Source organism: Hemicordylus capensis, chromosome 1 (assembly GCF_027244095.1).
Source record: "Hemicordylus capensis ecotype Gifberg chromosome 1, rHemCap1.1.pri, whole genome shotgun sequence".
NCBI classification, from domain to species: Eukaryota; Metazoa; Chordata; class Lepidosauria; order Squamata; family Cordylidae; genus Hemicordylus; species Hemicordylus capensis.
This window is the reverse complement of record NC_069657.1, coordinates 81,306,964-81,321,381: the sequence shown is the minus strand read 5'-3', so window position 1 is coordinate 81,321,381 and position 14,418 is coordinate 81,306,964. Positions and strand designations below refer to the sequence as shown.

At 40.4% G+C, this 14,418-nt stretch overlaps 1 protein-coding gene across 35 annotated transcripts in view; it reads left to right on the top strand.

The window, feature by feature from the left end:
• GPHN (gephyrin) overlaps positions 1-14,418 on the top strand; it is a 556,374-nt gene that overhangs the window by 318,713 nt on the left and 223,243 nt on the right. The window lies entirely within an intron of this gene.

The window sequence follows — 14,418 nt, the reverse complement described above, 5'->3', positions numbered from 1 at the left end:
TATGAGATGCAGTAGGATTCTAAACACTTGTTTGAAAGCATACACTCTACCCACATTGGTCTGTTCATCTGAATGTGTTTTCCAAGTCGGTATAAAACCCCCACAGATATACTGTGTTTAAAAGTATCATCTGATCTGGCGCATAATGTATTGGTTAGCACCTCCGGAGTTTACATCCATTAACATAGCTGTCTTTTCAACCATGTGACTCATCCTGTAGCCCTATTGTTAAAAAGTTCAAATTTGTTGACTAGGCATTTGTATCTGAGAACATTCTCCTTTGTAGACCTTCTTTTTATTGCATATAAAAGGAAATTAATCCAACAAAATTCTATAAACAGCAAACATAAAGACGTCATTATCTGTGCTTGGTGTTTAAAAGTGTTGGAACCAACATTCTTATATAGCAAAAGATGAAACTCTCCTAGCCACCTGAAGCTGATGAAAAGCCCGGGGGAGAAGAGATAGGAATACTTTCCGGAGCTCAACACTAAAAAGGAGGGGGAGGGGAAAGGAACAAGCTAAACAGTAACACTCTTTAGAAGCCAATATATCTCAGAATTTCTTTAAGTTCCTCTTTGCCATTGATCCCTGGTTTCAGTATATCAATGTGCAATGCTTTTCTGATTTTTCTTTTAAGGATGCAATGTTCTATCTCCAAGATATACACTTTAAGTGTGGCATTGTTTTCCTTTGTTCTTATATCTCATGTGTATTGACCAAAATCTTTCTATATTAAGATACTTTGAGTCTGCCAGATGTTCTTTAAACTAGCCAATAGTTGCCTTCCTGTTTCTCCCACATAACATTCGCCACAATCTACGCAAGTAATCTTATAAACAACACTTTTCTGTTTACGGGTGCCTTCCCTTTCTTCACACACTAGGCAAGCTTTTGTTTCACATCTTTTATCATATAGTCTCGATCTCACCAAATGTTGGCTTAAGGTCTTAACTGTTTGACAAACTACATTGGCCGTTACCCCATGCTTCATTAAAATTCTATGAGACTGGCTAATGAAATTATCTGAGATAGAAGGAATCTTCAAAGCGGGCAATCCTGCCTCATATTTAATCCCACCTGATCTTTTAAGGGGAACCTATATCCATTGATCTCTGCTAGGTTACTTGCGCTTTCTACGGCATGACTTGCATCGCCCTGAAAAGACACCTCACCTGCCCTCCTTATAATAATCTCCACTGTCTATGTTTTGATTGTTTGTGGGTGTGAAGATCTACTATTGATAATTGATTCTTTTTTTTCTGGTTTCCTGTACGATTTGGTCAGTAAATTTCCCTCCGTGAGACAAATCTCTGTCTCAAGGAAAGACAACCAGCCCTGATTATTTGGTGCCTCACTGGTCGACGTTATGCTCCCCCCCTTATTCATTTGCTCAAAACTCTCATCAGCCTGTTTAGTTTGTGTGATAATGATCACAACATCAAAGTACCTTTTGTATAAAATCACATCTTGAGTAACATATTTACTTTCTACATTATTCATGTAGCTGATGACTAAAGGGCGGGGGGGGGGGGCGGTTTCCCATGGCCAAACCCCATTCTTGAGAATAGAATTTCCCATTAAATTTAAACACTGCATTAAACACTGCATTGCATTGTAGGCAAACTATAATCAATGCTTCAATGTCCTCAATTGATAACCCATATCATTCTATGTCCCTCTTGTTAACATGTAATAATTGTATAAGGTTCTCCCTGGCTGCCGTATTATCAACTTTTGTATATAAAGCAACATCATCAAAGATCTCCATATGTAATCCTTTGGAAGCACCTCTGATCCTCTGAGAACGTTGGCTCTTTGTGGGAGGAACAGTTACAGAAGAAGAGCAGTGCACATATGAAGTTGCCATTCATATTAGGCTATCAATCCATTGAGTCACACTTGGCTCTACCTCCAGCACCACCCACACCTGGCTGGCTCCACCTCCTGGCTTCACTTATCACTGCCTTGCCTAGCACCCATCCAGTCCCAGCAGCCACCACTGGGGTGATTATGGTTTGCTCCTTGCTGATTCGGCTATATTTTCAGCAGCTTTGACACTATGGACTGTTGTTACAGCATTTAGGGACATTAGGGTAGCGTAAGATTGGTGGGAATGCTTCTTTTCCCATCCCCAAACACTCTACAACCTTTTCGAAAACAGAAAGATTTTAGTTCCTTTTCAGTGTTGATTTTTGTTTTTAAAGGGGGTCAGATGACTACCTTCTTCAGAGAAGGTGGCAGAATACCTCCCCCTACAGAGAGATTGCTTATTCCAACCTGCAGACAGCCCATTCCTCCTGGCTAGCCTTAACCAAGCCAGACTGGTCAAGAACCTGAACTACACATGTGGTAGTATTTAGAACCTCAAGCAGTCTGTCAATCCTTGAAAGATACAGTTGGGACAGCTTTGTGTGCAGTACTTGTGTACAATAGTTAACATTCCATCTAGTTGCTTTCAGTAGCTGCTGTACTTTGAGAATCATATAAAATAATGCTCCTTAACTATCCTGCTTCCAAGGGCTTGGACGGCCGCCTGTCAGGGATACACTAGCAGTTACCTGCAGTAAGCAGGGTGTTGAACTAGAAGTCCTCCTAGGTCCCTTCCAGCTCTAAAATTCTATGATTCTATGTTAGCCATCTTATTAAACAGAATGCTGAAGGACATTCTCAACAACTCCTTTTAATAGCTAATCAGCATATATGCACTTACACAAATGACTTGAAATCTACAAATAGTATGCCCAAAGTCTTTCCATCTACCTGACCCTTTTGAGAACTCTGTCTTTCAGCCATTCCTTTCTTGTTGGGATGACAGGTGTCACCTCCTTTGATTGCTTTCACTCTTGGCTGTACTGTATTTGTTACTTTGGTTGCATCATCCGCTTGTGATTGTCCACCCTGACTAACTGCATGAAATGGCATGAGCCAAAGATGAGTTGAAAACATAATGGAGACAGGCCTGAGAGGGAATTGTCTCACTCAGGTCTGTTGTTTAGGAGTGCACCAGACTCCACAGTTATAAATGCATTGAGTTGAGCTTCCATTTACAGAAGAGCTCTGCCATAGAAGGAACCCTTGCATGATCAGAACTCTTCTTCTATTAACAGTCTTTTCATTTGTGAAACAAAAACTTTCAGCAGCATCCAGACTTAAGTTAGTCATTACTGTCCCACTGAAATTAAGGGACTTTGGTTATGATTAATTTATTTGTCTCATTTGTTCAATGGTGCTTAGTCATGAATAACATCTAGATGCTGTCCATGGAATCCAACGTATTGTCCCATCAGTCTAACACTTATATTCAATTCCATGACCATATATAATATAAGTGTTATGAGTTGGACTCCAGTTAATGTAGCTAAGAAGGAATTCTTCCTGAGTGATTGGCTTTGGAATCCTGGAGGCACTCCCCCCCCCCCCCGCCTCTGGGATTCCAAATTCTGGGATTTAGTTAGGTAGTCCTTTGGGAACAAAGAAGATGGTATTTTAGCCAGGTCTTTGTTGCTGTTGTGTTAGATTTGTTGATGATGTTGTTTTTAATTACTACTTAGCTGCTTTGAATACTACCGTAGAAATGTAGGAAATAAACAAATTACAATCCTTGGAAAATCAGTTTGTTTTCAGCTTGCAATTTAGTGTACTTGTATACTGTGTCAACTGGCATTAATGCATCTAAGATAGGTAGAATCAATGAAGCAGTCACCTATACATCTCAAGGAAAGGGAGGTCTTCTTATGAGGGCTTTGAGTGCTTGAAATTGGTCCTGTGTCTGGGGAAAGCTCAAGACCCACACATATGGGGGATAGCTATGGGTGCCGTTTCTTTACTTATGCTGACTTTTGGCTTGTACTGTTCTTTGAATTCAGTAATCCAGCAGCTGTGCTAAATGCTACTATGCTTCCTGCTAGCAAAAGTGCACTAAACGTGGACGGTAGGATAGTGAAAGAGCTTTAGGCACCTCAGTTAAAATTAAGATGTTCAATTATTTGTTTAAGGTTTTCAAGGAATATATTAACTTCATAAATTGAGCACAAAGAAACTAAAGTAAATTCAATTGTAACTAAATATTAGATTTTCTAATTTGTAAATAATCAACTATGCAACTTTCATATCAGTCTTTTTTTTTTAAAGGCTTTTTTCCTTATTAAAAGATGCAGATGATTGAAGCGACTTGTGCTTTACTTGTTTATGAATTAATTTCCTTAACAAGTAGGTGGTCTGATACATTGCATTGAGGTCTATATGAATATTCCTGATGAAGTATTGATAATGATAAAGAGAATGGCAAAAGCAGTAAACCAAAATAGAAATAATTTTATCTTTTTTTCTTTTGAATAACAAAATATTTGATTATCTTCATAAGTAAGAATAAGAGGAATAGTGTCTAACCACCACTTTTACCACAGTAAATTGAAGGTAAATGTCACAGGAAATGGATGGATAGCTAAATGAAGATAATAAATAAAATAAATACAAATTTAAAAAATAAAAACAGCATCTGAAGGCAAAATGTGAAGTTTTCACCATGTGAAGCCTTTTCCAAATTGCGCGCGCTTACGTGACACGAAGACGTGACGTGCGCACGCGCAAAAGGCTTTGTGAAGCCTTTTGCCGACGACTGGGGGAAGGGGCGGCAGGGAGGTGTCCTGCCGCCCCAAAAGCTTTACTAAACGAAGGTGCCGGTGGGGGAAATGCGGCGGGGGGTAAGTACACCCTCCTCCGCCCTTAAAGAGCCCCCCACAGCAGTGCCAGACCGCCCTCAAGTCCGGACCAGTTCGGAGGCCTTCAAAATGGCCTCTGGACCAGTCCGGGCTCATCCCTAGCTTTAACAGTTAACTTTGGCTTTACTAAACAAATTACAAATAGCATTGCCATGAGAAACAACATTAAAATACTACTTAAGACATGTCATTACTGTTGCATCGTATAATAAAAATGGGCAAATAACACTTTAAAATAATCTGGAATTTGGCCCTAATCTGTAAATGTTTGCAAACTTCAATTGAATTTTACAAGTTCACAATTTGACAATATTCCTTTCTTTAACTTTGAAAACTTATATGGCCTGATGTACGCTATGTTAAAGCATCTGAGTGCATCTTTTCTTTTTCTGCGTTATTTTAATTACTTTGTACATCTTGTTTTACTAGGTGTTGTTACTGAAATAGATTTTAACTTAGTCACTGTCAAAGCACATTTTAATTTCATTTGACTTGGTTGTTTTCACTCTCTGTTAAGCATTACAGTAATCTCTGTTGCTGACAACATGTCAGCAAAACTACCTATTGAAAAAGAGGCACAAAATAAAATGTTTATCTCTTTATATGCTGTGGTATCAAATTAGTTGAGAGAGAAAAGAGAAAATCTTGCTTTAAGAATTTTAACATATGCAATCAGCCATGTATTCCATATGTGTGCATTATTTTATGCTTGAGGAATTAGCCATTCTATTTGGATAATTCAAAATATAATTTTGAGGGGTGGTTACTATTAATTTATCAACAGTACAACAACAAATATTTATATACCGCTTTTCAGCAAATGTTTCCGAAGCAGTTTACACAGAGAAATAATAAATACACAAGATGTTGTATCAGAAATGCTTTCCATGTCATCTTTTTAAACTATCTGTATTTGAAACCTGGTATAGAAGTATATATGGCAACTTTTGAAGTATACATGGCAACTCTGAATGGTTATTTTGCAGAGTGTTCTTCATTATAATTTTCAATGCACTGCTCAAGGATTTCATTGAGGTCTTGCAGGGGACTCAATTCTTTAAATAATTATTCCATAAGCATTAGAACAGTATTACTACTGACAACCAAAACAATGGGGCACAGCTGTCTTCCTTTCATCAGTGAGGAAGTCACCATTGAGAGTGCACTATTTCTGTTGCAAAGCTTATCTAAGTTTGCATGTGCCATTCTTCTGATGTGTGTCCTCATTCTTCTGGAGATGTCATAATTCAGCACTTGTACTTCTTGGGCATTTCTTATTCATTCTACTTTATTGATATTGTGCCATCAGTTTCTGTTGTATAATTATTTTGAATTGTCACCATTTCCAAAATCTATTTTTCTAGCAGTCACTTTGGACGTTATATCACATGCTTAAATAATAAGTGTAAATGACTTGAATTTTCTGGCTGACATCCATACTAAGGAAGTGCCAGTGCTACATGAAAAGTATTAGTGCTCCCAACAACTTCAGTTAACTCAGCATTGGCAACTGTACAGAGGGGTGGGTGGGAATTTCAACAAGCTCCTCGACTCCAGGAAGCCTTCTCTGTCACACGAAAATATATCCTTGAAGATTGCTCAGCCCTCAGGGACATATTTCTGTATGGCAGAGAGTGCTTCCAGGGAAAGGAGGGGTTGTTGAAATGCCCCCTAGCCCCATATGAGGACCAGTGCCACTCAAGTTGGGAAGCCATCAGAAGTGCCACTACTTCCCATGTAGCACCAACGCCTGCTTAGCCTGGATGTTAGCCACTGTTTTTGTCTTTCTCTAATGTTCAAGAAGGGATCTATCTGTGAGAAGATGGATATGACCTCAGTGTGGAGACAGATACACCTTCCGCACACAGTAAATGTGCAAGCTTTCTTTCCTTCTTATGTATTGCAGAAGAGAATAAAAGCAGGAAGCACAACCCACTTGTGTTTCTTGTTTCAAGTGCTTGTAAGAATGTCTAGAGCACAGCACTTCTAAGAACAACTTTTCTATTTTGCTGGCAAATCCATTCTGCTTTCTTTCTTTTTCCCTACCTTTTGATTTCAGGGATGTCTGTTTCTTTTTCTTTTTCTAGGACTTTAGGTCAGTAGCTGCTAGTATAAATCAGACATATGTTTAGAATCATCCACCTCTCACTTGATCCAGATTTCACCTTTTTTTCTTAAAGGAATTCATGAATTTCCCTAAGGTTTTAAATTTTGCCTCTGTTTTATTTTCCTAGAGTTTTCAGTTTGAAAAACTGAAAACAACAAAGTTGCTATCCTCAAAAGATTTTGCTATGCCCCGAATTTTTTGTCCTTGGTTCTGTTGTTGTTTTTTATTTTCCCATTTTGTAGTTTTCTGTAGTTCAGTGCTCCCTCTAAAATTCAAGAGATGTTTCCTACCTTCCTGGTGGCTGGTGGTTCCTCAGACTGGGGAACGGGCACTAGGCAGGGCAGGTGATAGTTGGTGCCACAGGTAGTGAGTCGTGAAGCCAATTGTGGGCCACTGCGGAGGTGGAGCCAGGACTAGGCGAGTGCTTTAGCAATAACTGGCAAAGTGCAGATTTGCAGCTAATGAGTGGAATCAAAATACAGACATACACGCACAAGCACAGAAAACTCAATTAAATCTATGGGAACCTCCAACCACAGGTGCTGCATTTGTGGTGGGTTGAACAGTTTCCAGTAATTTGTAGCATTTGAAAACGTTGCAAGTATTGTGATCTTATCCTTTGGTGTCTGGAAGTTGCCTAAGACATTACCCAAGTTATTTCCATAGTTCAGACACTGTACTCAGTTCACTTGTGCAGTGGACAGAGAAGGAAAGAAGCAAGAGCAGAGCCCTGTACAGCAGTGAGCCGTATGCTAAACAATGACAGCTACATTGAAATGCATCCATTTGAATGAGGTCACTGTGCTATCAACCAGACAAAATGGGATATAAATTTTGGAAGAAAGCTTTCGTTTACTATTTATATCAAAATGTAATAGAAAATATCTTGAACCAACATCTGTGTGCTGCCTGTTTACTGTAGCTAAATCTTAGCTTTAAAGGCCTCTTCTTGTAGCTTTTTAAAACTATGAGTAGTAGTTATCATTTCACCATTTTCTCTCTTAGTGGTTATGACTCTTTCCTTTCCCATTTCTCTGATACTTATTTAATTTTTTCCCCTTCTGACTTTAACCTTTTCTCTACATTTGTTTAATGTAATATAACTGACCAAATACTTAGTTGCTAAGCCTTTGAAGAAAGCACAGTAGATATGATCTAAAGTAATTAATCAAATAGCATTTAGACATCGCATTTCAGATACTTGTGCACTGGCACTTTATCAACATACTGACTTTCATATCCTCTTAGTAATAGAAATGCACATGAATAAATGAGCTAGCTTGTTAACACTGGAGCTGGAAGCTGATGCAAATGTTGTATTGACATTTGTACTTTCCTGCACGGATGCACAAACACGCCTATGTTCTTTAGCAGAAGACTTAAGAAAGCATTAAACGAAAAGGCGGGAGGGGACTATATATTTTTGAGATTAACAGAAAATGTTGATGTGGATCAGGGATTGGAAAAGTGTGTGTTAATTATTTATGGTATGTTTTTAAACTTTGGAAGTTGGCTAATTTTGGGTGCATATATGTGTTCTACTGATTTAAACGTGCTTCCCGATAGTTATTGTTCTCAAAGAATGAAAAAACCTGAAAGAGGTACAAGCAGATACTTGTGGAGGAACAACTCCGTCTTACCCATTTTTTACATGTCTTGGTTGGCTGAAGAGACATAATTCTAGTTTGCCCCATTTCTGTAAGTACAATTTAGCTGTGTAATCTGGTGAGCTCCTGTTTTCTCAGTGGTGCAGATGATTAATGGGACGACCTTCTCACCCGCCACCCACTGGGACTTTGCAACAGTTATATGCCCTCTCCCTCCCTCCCTCCCTCCCTCCCTCTCTCTTTCTCCCTCTCTCTCCTTTTATTAAAAAGTTATTGAAAACCAATCATGTTGCAGTAATTTAGCTTATAGCTTGTTCCTAAGGTACAGACCCCAAACTGAGTTTCCTTGATCTGAGGGTGGCCTGGATGATTCTTTTTCTGTTTAACATTCCTTATGTGTCCAAGAAGCTGCTCATTTTGACTACAAGGATTGAAGTCCAGGACATACTCCCAGGCGGTTATTGTTAACCTCCCAGAGATGAAAGTTTGGGGTGGTGTACAAATTTGATAAATAAAATAAAATAAATATTCACAATGGATAGATTAGCTGCCTGTCAAACATCAAGTCATAATTAGGATAAAATATGTGAAATCTGGTGACTAGTTTTGACTTTTATTTCAAGCACAATAGATGGAAATATTACATTTTTAAATTCTTACTATCAGTGTTGTGCACAACACTAGGTATTATTTGTAGCTTCTCCAGATTTGTTTTTATGTAGAAGTGTTTACATATCTATTATATATTTTGAAGAATTCGTTGGCTGGTTTGTGCGAAATAAAGTCATACTTCATGATGACCTACGGATACCAAATTTCACATACACAATCCTGCCACTGAAATTAGCTGAATGTAACTGGATGCACCTTTTTTTTTTTTTTTGCACCAGAATATGCTCGGTGAAATTTTAAATAGTTTTTAAAAGAAATTGTGAATATCATATTCCCCTGCTAACCAAGCACAGGGGCACCTTTTTAATGTAGTTATTTTCTTTATTTAACGGGTAGAACAACTTACCCTATCCATCCCCAGCACAGCATCTCTCCAGTGGCTGTTGCTGGGGTCTGTCTTATGAGTTTTTTTAAAAATTGTGAGCCCTTTAGGGACAGGGAGCCAAATATGTATATGTGTGTGTGTGTGTGTGTGTGTGTGTGTAAACCGCTTAGGGAACTTTTGTTGAAAAGCTGTATATAAATATTCCTTGTCTCCGTATTTCTTGATTACCTACAGATACCAAATTTTGCATTCTCCATATAATAATAGTTAATAGTTATTGTTCTCAACAGATTTTTTTTAACATTCAATAATCAGATCAATAATTCCAAAATAGCATAATGATCAAGATATGCAGATGTTTCTCAGATTCAGATTTACTATGATTCAAATTTACCATATATGGTAATTATTCAATAAAATGGATAATGTTTGAAGTTGGACTTGTACAAATTCCAGACTGTTCTTTTACTTCCCTTTTGCAAGCACGCTAATAAAAAAATTCTATGACAAACACAGGTGGCCCTTGAATAGCAGTTTAATCCATTTGCAGGCCACCTCCCTGCACACCAACTTAGTTATCACCGGGGGGGGGAGTTTCAGTTATTTGTGGTTTTCTGCCCCACACAACCCAATTGATATACAATTTAAATAGCCACTCTCCTTGCTTCTTAGCTAGCACAGGATGCAGGGGGGGATTAAAAGAAGAGGCATGAGAGGCTCAGGCTGCTCCATTCACTCTTGCTTCTTGTGCCACTCCTTTAAAGCTCCCCACATGTCAGCTGAAAAACAGGGAGAGTGGCTATTTAAACTTACACCTCCTTGCACTTATCAGCTGATGCATGGGAAGGTTTAAAGTTTAAATAGCCACTCTTCCCCTTTTCAACTGATGCATCGGAAGATTGAAAGTTTAAATAGCCACTGCCCCCATGCAGGCTGCTCCATCCACTCTTGCTATGAGAGTGGATTGTTTAGCAAAGAAACCTAACTCCATTTTTATTTTTTTTATTTTTTGCTCAAGCACTCCAATATTGCAGTTCCGTGATTGTAACCCCATTATATTAGAGGGAGCCCTGGATTTCATTTCTTGAATTTTCCTAGCAGTGTAATCTACATAAAATGATTCTGCCCAGTCAATGACTGGTTTCACCTTCTAGGAGTGTATGTGTGTGTGTAATCTTCTTTGATCTCTGTTTTTATATGTTTGAAGAAAAGTAATAAAAATTTCAACAATTCTGGTTCACTGAAAAGGTAGGGCGGGGGGAAGCAATACCTAGCTTCCTTCATGGGACTTTTTCTCTGGATCCACCTTGGCAATAATTGCTCTGCTACTGGGATAAAGAATACATATGTGTATTCTAAGAAGTTACTGTGTTTCATGGCATATACAGGATAAAACTGCTTAGCTTGGCTTTCTACCCTTTCCATTTTTAGTGTTGCATAGCCTATACATATTTAATAATCACATTGCCTGCTAGCTAAGACTATTTGTCAAGGTCATTTTTCTTGTGAAGTTAAAGAATGGGCTTGAATTCTATTGAAGGGCTCCCTGGGCTGCATTACCATGGTTGATGGAGCTCTTCTGCATCTTTCACAATCATTGAAACCTCTTTTAGAACTAACACCATCTTCCAAGTGTCACTCTACTCAAGGGCAAAGTAAAGGAATCTCAGTGCATAAATTAGGATAGGACTATTTTTGAAATGCCTAGAAAAGCATTTTATTAGTTGAAGGGGAGTGGAATTGTATATGAATATATATACATCACAAGAGTATGTGTTGAGAGAGAGAGTATTGCCAACATATATTTATCTATTATATACTTTTCCATATCTGTGTTTGTATATTTCATTCAGTTATATATATTGTTTTATAGCTTGTCTGTTTCCTTTTTAAGAAGTAGCAGCATTTAATTGTCCTCATATTGCAATACTTCCTTCTTCTTCTTCTATGCCAAAACATTAATCACAGTGGGATGTTGTCCGAGATAGTTATTACATGTCTGATAACTTAAAAATATTCCTGGAACTATAGAACTGCACTATAATTTTCAATAGAAAATATATTATTATTATTATTATTATTATTATTATTATTATTATTATATAAAGCATTTTGCCCCACATCTTTCCCTTTTCCTTTTGTGATTATTCTGAGGCTGCTAGACAAGCAGTTCATCCTATATAATAAAACCCTAAGGTATCTGCGTCCGTGTCTCTTGAAGGTGTTCTGCGCATGCGTGGCGCACGCGTAAAGGTGTCTGTGTATGCAGGGGGCGCCTGATTGGTCCTGGCGGCACACCCAGGAGAACTAGCAGGCCAGGCTGTGGGCGGCCATGGTGGCCGCGGAGCTGAGGCGGCGGGTCTGGCCGGGCAAGGCGAGGCGGCGTTGGGCCCGGCCGGAGCCACGGCTGGCGGCGGTGGGCCCGGCCGGAGCCGCGGGCGGCAGCGGGGGGCCCAGCCGGAGCCGCGGTGGGCGGCGGGCTCGGCCGGAGCCGCGGTGGGTGTTGAGCCCGGCCGGAGCCACGGGCGGCGGTGGGCCAGGCCGGAGCCGTGGGTGGCGGACCCGGCCGGAGCCGCGGTGGGTGGTGGGCCCGGCCGGAGCCGCGGGCGGTGGTGGGTGGTGGGCCCGGCTGGAGCCGCGGGCAACTCTTCTAGCGCAACTCTTCTAGCGCTCTTCTAACACCACTCTTCTAGTGCCCATTAATGTAACGGGCTTAACAGTCACTAGTCTTACAATAAAATTGTTCCTGTACTTACGGCTGTATACTACAGGTGGAGAATCGTATTACTGACTGGTCATATTTAAGCAAACAAAAAAGCCCCACCCTTCCTTTATATAGAAAACTGGTTATCAGAGAGACTCTTCTCTAACCTATCCCTTTTCAAGATGTAGACCTGTGAGGGAACTTTTAGTCTTCCAAAAAGCCAAGCTCAGTGGTTCTTTGCATGTAGAAGCAGAGGTGGAAAGATCACAGTGTGAAGTTCTGAAGAGCTGCTGATCTATGTATGTTTATATTTTCATGCAGTTCCTCGCCTACAGTCTGAAATGATACAGTCCATGAAAATCTTTCAGACTGTGTGTGTGTGTGTGTATGTGTGTGTGTGTGTGTGTGTGAGAGAGAGAGAGAGATTGTATTAGGTTACTCTGCTATGGTTGTCAAGCCATATTAAGCCCATACTGCTATGACTGGACAGTGGGAGGTTTCTACTTAACACACTGGCAAATCTACCATTGGAGTGACTATCTGCAGAGGACATGGTTGCCCAGTTGGGCCAGGATGGAGAGGACCAGGAGGTGGGGTCAGGACAGAGGGCGTACACTGCCTGTAAGATCGGCTTCCCACCAGCTTCCTTCCACGGACCCTCTCTGCAGAGGACTCAGTGTTGCTATCAGTAGGCCAGTGGCAACATGTGCTGTGGTGTATCTGCAGCTGAGGGAGGGCCAGAGAGGGCCGGTGGAAGGTGATAGTGGTGAGAGCTGCCAATTATTATATTCAGAATTTCTTCTAAAAATAGAAACAACCATCATGTTCCCTGAGCATATTCTAGCGTAAAAAGTATTGTTTTCAGTTAATTTCAGTGGCAGGATTGTTCAAGCAAATGTACAGCACTCTGGGCTCCTTGGAGTAAGAGCGGGATATAAATGCAGAAATTAAGAAAATATTCTTATAATAAAATTATTCTTCTTTGTGGTCTCTCGACATAATGCTTGGGTTATGTGCCTGTGCAGAGACCAGGATCTGGAACTTTTCAAATCTTCTCCATAAAAGGATAAAAGAGCAGGAAGCCTAGCTCCCTCTGTAGGAACATACCCCATCCTATCTCAGTCTTCCATTTGACCGCCCCGAGAAGGATCCTTGGAGCGTTCCTCTGTTTTCTGTCCAAGAAAGGCCTTATTTACTCTCATCTCTCCTTTGAGTTAATTTGAGAGCTGGTCTTGTGGAGCAAGCATGACTTGTCCCCATAGCTAAGCAGGGTCAGCCCTGGTTGCATATGAATGGGAGACTTGATGATTGAGCACTGCAAGATATTCCCCTCAGGGGATCAAGCCGCTCTGGGAAGAGCAGAAGGTTTCAAGTTCCCTCCCAGACTTCTCCAAGATAGGACAAGATTTATTTATTTTTAAATAGGACAAGATTTTTTTATTGAACCAACAAACTACCAAAGCATACAGTACGTTGCCAAAGCACAATTATATACAAAGTGGTTGTTTGTACATGATATATCTACAAAGATTTACACACAATGATTTGGAAACCCACAAGGTTATGAAGTATATGCAGGTAATACTGTAACTCAGGGTGGGGGGATTTCAAGGCACTTCAGGTAATGGGGGGCGGGGTTTACATCCGATGTCCATTTCCACAATTTGTCCCACTGCTGTTTAGAAGAGATACTCTTGTCTTTTTGCACATAACCATACAAACTTTTCCAGAAGAGATTTACTGTCTCATCCACGTGAACCTCTTGGTCACGTTTTCCCTCCCTGTTCCTATGCAGGAGCATTGCATAAATGACATACAGGTTTACTAACCTGATTACGAGGAGGGGAACATTCCGATTCCCTAGTATGAGGGCACCTGTTCCATCCTGTTTCCTTGAAGGTTTCTTTCTGGGACCTCGAAAAGAGGTTCTATCGCTCAAGCCCGAGGTTAGTTCTTCCCAAGTCTGTTTTTCCAAATCAGGCCACTCTAACAGCTTGCTTACTCCCTGCCACACTCTTTTGGCTACCACACACTCTTTTAAGAAATGTGAGTGGGTTTCCCTGAATGTAGGGGTGTGCACGGAACCGCGGAGCTGCGGTCCGGCACTGGGGTGGGGGGTTCCATTAAGGGCGGGGGGGGCTTTACTTACCCCTCCCGCGCTTTCCACACACTGCCGCCGTAATTATTGAAGAAATTGCTCCTCCGATGGCTGTTCCTATTTTTAAAAATGGCTGCCCCCTTGAAGCCCTGGCCCCCTGCTGCTGCCTTGAAGCCCCCTC